The sequence below is a fragment of the Leptodactylus fuscus genome, chromosome 9, assembly GCF_031893055.1.
Source record: "Leptodactylus fuscus isolate aLepFus1 chromosome 9, aLepFus1.hap2, whole genome shotgun sequence".
Taxonomy (NCBI): domain Eukaryota; kingdom Metazoa; phylum Chordata; class Amphibia; order Anura; family Leptodactylidae; genus Leptodactylus; species Leptodactylus fuscus.
In genome coordinates this window covers 69,828,812-69,835,688 of record NC_134273.1, presented here as the reverse complement: position 1 = coordinate 69,835,688, position 6,877 = coordinate 69,828,812, and positions in this window count along the sequence as shown.

Genomic DNA, 6,877 nt, shown 5'->3' with positions numbered 1-6,877 from the left:
CCTTGGTTGTAACGGGTGGCTATTTGAGTCACTGTTGCCTTTCTATCAGCTCGAACCAGTCTGGCCATTCTCCTCTGACCTCTGGCATCAACAACGCATTTCCGCTCACAGAACTGCCGCTCACTGGATGTTTTATCTTTTTCGGACCATTCTCTATAAACCCTAGAGATGGTTGTGCGTGAAAATCCCAGTAGATCAGCAGTTTCTGAAATACTCAGACCAGCCCTTCTGGCACCAACAACCATGCCACATTCAAAGGCACTCAAATCACCTTTCTTCCCCATACTGATGCTCGGTTTGAACTGCAGGAGATTGTCTTGACCATGTCTACATGCCTAAATGCACTGAGTTGCCGCCATGTGATTGGCTGATTAGAAATTAAGTGTTAACGAGCAGTTGGACAGGTGTACCTAATAAAGTGGCCGGTGAGTGTATGGCATTGCAGTGGCCAGTGATTGGCTGTGGTGTATGTGGCACATCAGCATTTTTCCCACACATGAACGTTTGCACGTACAGTAAATTATTTTACAAAATTCCTTACATAATTTATAAAAAAAAAAAAAAAAAAGCTGGAAAAGTCTAATCCCCTTTAAAGGGATTCTACTAGTATCCATTTTTGAACAAAGACCATGTCAGAATAGCCTTTATAAAGGCTATTCCTCTCCTACTTTTATTATTCTGATCTTCGCTGCTGTTTAGGTGTAATTTCGTTTTTCCCTTTAATGCAAACAAGTCTTCAAAAAGCAGAGGGGGCGTCACCTGTGCTGCCTGAAGACTCTCCAGCGACACTTCTCCGCCGTGTCATCCTCAACGTCATCTCCCAGGATCGAAATCCCGCGTATGCTCAGTCAGCTCTGCCATCGGGCTTTGTGCATAGACAACTGCGCATGTTTGTTCGGACATTTTACTGTGACCGCTTACATGAGCGTACTGTGCCCCTTGCTTTTGCCCCTCCCAGCTCCCTTAGAAGACACAAATAGAGATGAGCAAACACTGTTCGAAACAGCAGTTTCAAATAACACGCTCCCATAGAAATTAATGAAAGCGGCCGATGCGCAGACTTTGCCGGAGGCCGGCCGTTTAACCCCTCGCGTGCCGGCTATGTCCATTCATTTCTATGGGAGCATGCTAGTCGAAACAGCTATTTCGAATAGTGTTCGCTCATCTCTAGACAAAGTCATTCTCTGGCCAATCTCTACTCTCTAGTGTTTGGACACCTTACAGTGCCCATTTCGCTGGCTTGGCTTCTCACCAAAGGAAGTACTCGCTACTATCCAGGACGTTGTTTTGCTGTGAAAATTCAGCAGAAGCAGGTAAAAAAGGTGTAAGATGTCCATGCAGCAAATCAGTGGTCAGTCTCTTTCCCCTTACTGTAGCTACAGAGCGACTTATGTCTGATAAGAATCACTTTATGCACCTGGTTTGCTTTTATATGACTTGTAATCTGTTGTGTCTGGAATGTTCTGCAGGGTAGGGAGGACATAGAAGTTGACTCCCCACTTAGAAGTTGACTCCATAGAGTTTCTAGGAATGTATATAACTTTCCTGCCTTATTTTCAAGGTGATGACCTTTACATACCTACCGGGACTTGCATTCCTTACTGGGCTACTTGTTTATTTTTCTTTGATATTATATTTTCCTGGATGACAGGGTGTGCATGGTGACGTCATGTACTCGAAAACACTTGCTGCAGGTCTTGGCTTTGGTGAAAGCAGGAGAGGTTCGGGGAAGGGGATCCCAAATAGGAGCATCAATTTAGTATTTTTTTCTAGGGTCATTCGCAGACTGTAGGCTACCAAAAATTAATAGGAAAGGTTTGCCCTCACATACTATATAACTGGAGAAGATCACTTTCTCTTTTCACCTCTATCCAGCCAAGATGGTCATCATGACTTCTGGCCACAACTTTTCTCTGCAGAGTTCGGCACTCATATTTTTTTTTTTTGCAACCGCCCGCAAATTGATATCCTGCTGCTACCCCAATGCAGTACACGTTCATTCGGGCCTAATCAGGAGCAGAATGCCGTGACTGAATGCTGGCGCACTGTATCGGCATTGCGTCGCAGCTAGCCACGTAGAGAGTTCACATGGCATGTGAACATACCCTAAAATAGGCATCAATCAAGAACTGGCAAAGGGTAACTCACAGATGTAGTTAGGTCTATGGGTTGATACTGGTGCAGCAACACAAACACACAGCAGCCTAGAGAAAGTGTGCCGAACAGCGCGACCCGGAGGCAGGGTCACAGACAGTTACAATATTCCTCTGCTTTCATTTTGACTATTCCCATACTCTCCCGATTTTATTGACCCTGGTTTGTGTATTACTCTCCTAAACGCATACCACCCAACTTTCGAAGACTAGAAAGAGGGATGGAATGTCTGGTGCACAGTGCCAAACTTATCCTGACCCACTTCTACTTTGATGCTGCCCATTCCCATCATTATCTCTTTGTGCCACACAGTATAATGTTGCTACAGTCACCTGAACATATGTCCCCATGTTATATTGGTCCCCCTCCAGCTGCCCCCACAATTTAAAGAGGACCTTTCATGGTTTGGGGCATAAGCAGTTCTATATACTGCTGGAAAGCTGACAGTGCACTGAATTAAGATAAAATAATCCTTTAATAGTCCCACAGTGAAATTTCAGTATGTTACAGCAGCATAGTAGTACAGATACAGGATAATACACAGTAATATATTACAGGACACACAAGCTGAGAAGATATACTAGTAGTCCATAGCAGCTAACGAACAGAAGAAGAAAGGAGGAAGACTTCATAATCATAAGTTTTCTGTGCGGAGTGTCTTCGCTTGGACTGATGTAGATTATACAGCCTGGTCGTGGTTGGAAGGAAGGACTTGCGATAGCTCCTTCTCACACTTGGGGTGAAGCAGACGGTCACCTACAGTGCTGCCAAGTGCCATCAAGGTCCCATACATGGGGTGGGATTTATTCTCCAGCATGGAGGTCACCACAGACAGTATCCTTCTGTCACCCACCACCAGAAGGATACTGTCACCCAGGGGGCTCCCCAGGACAGAGCTGGCCCTTCTGATCAGCCTGTCAAATCTATTTCTGTCCCTGGTTGATATACTGCTCCCCCAGCAGGCCACACCGAAAAAGATGGCAGAAGCAACCACAGAGTTGAAGAAGGCCCTAAGAAGTGTCCCCTGGACTCCAAAGGCCCTCAGCCTCCTGAGCAGGTAGAGTCTGCTGTGACCCTTTCTGTGCAGCGCCTCCAGGTGATCAGCCCAGTCTAGTTGATTATTGAGGAGCACACCCAGATACTTATAGGTCCTGACTATCAGCACACTGTCGGCTTTCCCGAACTGTGCCCCAGGTGAAGAGCTAGTGGTGCCGGTACCGTAGCTCTTCAAACTCTGTCAGGACCGTCCTTCTGTACAAGCAGCACCAATAGCGCTATGCTCTGAGAATGGGGAGGAACGCCCCCACCCCTGCTGATAATACTAGTCTATGACGCTGCTGTAGAGAAGGACGTTCCTGACAGACTGTCAGGAACGCCCTTCTGACTGTGAAGAGCTATGGTACTGGCACAGATAGCTCTTCACCTGGGGCATAGATCGTGAAAGCTGACAGTGCCCTGAATTCAGCGCACTATTGGCTTTCCAGCAGTATATAGAACTGCCTGTGTCCAAAACCATGAAAGGTCCTCTTTAAAGTCCTTATCCATCTGGCCCCTATAGTTCAACGTCTTCCTCCTGGTATCAAAGAAACATGAAAAAAAACCCACTCACCTCTCCTCACTCCCCTGCTGCTCTGTAGAAGTCTCTGTTCTCGGAGTCTTCAGGCGCGATGTGGGTGACATCATTACATCGCGCCTACAGCTCCAGAGCACACAGGAGCAGAATGGTGAAGCCAAGCTCCTTCTTCACCATTGTATTCAACTCATCTACGTCAACCCGGAATCCAGGACGGTTGGGAGAAATTTACACCCAATAGGACTTGTGGTCCTTAGCCTGTAAGTCCACCTGTATCCTAGCACCTTGTTCTGGGGGTACAACCAGGGTCCTGAGCTACTTAGTCTATCCTGCCTGCAAAACAGAGCAGAGTAGAATTATAGGTAGCTCATGTACTTGCTGTCTGCTGAACCTTTCAGTTACCTGCTGCATATTATGAAATTCCTTAAATAGTAATTCCATTGCATTTTGGAGATTGCTTAAGCAGCAACTCCATTCGTCCTTTTAGTGACCCTACAAATAATCTAACACCCCCCCCCACACACACACAATCCAGCACAGATGCTTTAGTTGCTGCCGAGTTGAAAGATGACACCTTGTACTGACAAGACCAAAGTAGCCAATCACTGACCTCAGTGGTCACAGGTCAGACTGCTTTAAGTATTATCATCATTATTATTAGTAGTAGTATTATTATCCTTTAAGTATTATGAAGTTTTTTTCTGTAGATTGTAAGCCCCATATAGGGATCACAATATACATTATTTTTCCTATCAGTACGTCTTTGTAGAATGAGAGGAAATCCACACAAACACGTGGAGAACATACAAACTCCTTGCAGATGTTGTGCCAGGCAGGATTTGAACCCAGGACTCCAGTACTGCACAGCTGCAGTGCTAACCACTGAGCCACCATGTTGCCCCTTATTATGAAAAGAAGTGCGTAGAATCAAGTTGAAGCTTAAAACAGCGAGATTGACAAATGAGTTGGCCGCTTTTACATTTCAATTAGATTCTCATGATTCTAACGAATTCTTGGAAGTAGAAGTTCTAGGGAAATGGTCTCACGTCCTGGTGCTATTACTAAAGACTTGTTTGATTAAGAGCATGTGAATAACACCAGAAACAATACATTCTCCCCATCACCCAAGGGGAAACATTTTGACAACAAACTTTTTTTTTTTTTTTTTAAATCCTCCAACTGCACAAGTTTCTCTCCAGCTGCAGACCAGATACTTCTATAAAGTCTAGACTTGTTTTTAAAGGAAGATATGTGTAGAGAAGAATGGGCTGAGCCAGTGTCAGCACCTGGCATACTCCAAGTGCCAGGGCCCCATGCTCCTGAAGGGGCCCACTCAACTACCAGGTGCTGACTGTTACATATACTTGCCTCTGACCACGCAGTTTTAACTGCAAGACGCCGGTATGCAATTAAAAGTGTCTACATGGGCTGCTGCCACAGTCCTTTGGTCCTCCTCATCTCACCAACTGTTCAGAGCTGCCCTGCTCACTTCCTTTGCTACTTGAGTGTGGGCTGTGAGGAGGGAGCGAGGCCCTGACTGGGTGCATCATAATTATATACAGCCAGTGCTATGTCTCCCCAGGGGAATGGTGGAAGCTGCAACAGAATGCTGATACCCCGCACCATGACACAGGGGAAGAAAATATATAAGAATCTGAGGCAGATGTCCGCCTCAGATTCCTCTTTACTTTCCAATGTCTGAACAGGTTATATCTACTTGTATGGAATGGACTGTATTACACTTCACTCCAGTAGGTCTTCCTTAGGAGAAGGACAACCCCCAATTTTGATTATTTTGCTGCAGTGCGCATAAGTTACTCTAAAAGGTGCCTACTGGAGCTGTCGCCCAAGAGCCCACACATACCTGGAGACAACCCTGACAGTAGTGCAGATTTACTAATCCAGGCTTCTAGTGCAACATTGAGAGACAGACCAGACAGGCTTAAACTGCACCAGATTTACCACAGTGACTGATGCAGAATACATCATCTAGTGCATCCATAGACTGGCTATATGCTACCTGTCATAGGCTTACTTTGCGCCTTAGTTCTGTGTTAATATATATATTTTTTTCATGTACTGGTCCAGTCCAGTCCCTACAAAGTGGATGGGATTCTAGCTAATCCTCTCCACACTGCAGGGAAGAAAAAAAAAAATAAAAAAATTCTGCAGTGGAAATGCTGCAATTTCAAAAACATTTGCCTTTTCTAATTCACAGCATGTCAATTATACCTACAGAAATACAAGCGTACAAGTATAATAGAGACAGAAAGTACAGAGGAAAACAGACTGAGCAGAAAAACTTTTATGCGTTTCCACCACAGACTTTCTGACAGAGTGTTTTTTTTTTGTGTAGCAATTCGCTGTGTGTGGCCTTAGCGTATAGCACATAAAATGAGGTGTAGCATGTAGACCAGTTTTTTGCCACACATTAATACAGACTTGAATACAAAATTAAAGGGGTTGTCAAGGACCCAGATGTTTTTCATTTAGTGCACCAATTAAAGTAGAACTAAACTTTTGGAGGGGTTTTTGGCAACTGTTGTATCAATAATACATTTTCTAATATACTTAGAACACATTTTATCTCCTTTGTGTGAAATCCTGCATGTCTTTATTCTTCTCCTTGCTACTGTATCGAGATCTGTTCCTGCCTCTCACTGAATGTTACTCTGCATGGAGTACCAGCTTTTAGTAAGGGCTGTGTAAAATACAGAGAAAATAAGGGGAGGGTCACTTCAAATAGCTGTACCTCCAGCGTTCTAAAATTTTCAAACTTGCTTTTGTTATATGAAAGCTGAGATTCTATTCTTGTATATGACAAGAATAGATTGTCTACATTACTACCAAGGAGATCACTGACTAAACACAGTTGGGATTAGGATATTATATAGCGTTGTGAACAGGTACTATTAAAAGTTTTTTTTATTTTTTTAAGTGATATCTCCTTTTTTTCTTCATACTTCGAGTTGCCACCCTCTTTGGCAAATGCTACAGCTCTACACACTACACGTGTACGGAACAAAATATCCCTGGCAATGCTTAGATCAGGGATCAGCGACCTCCGGCACTACTTAGATACCGTATCAACACTGATGCAAAAATATAAAACAGCTTTTAATCCACACCTCTGAACACATATCAGGAAAT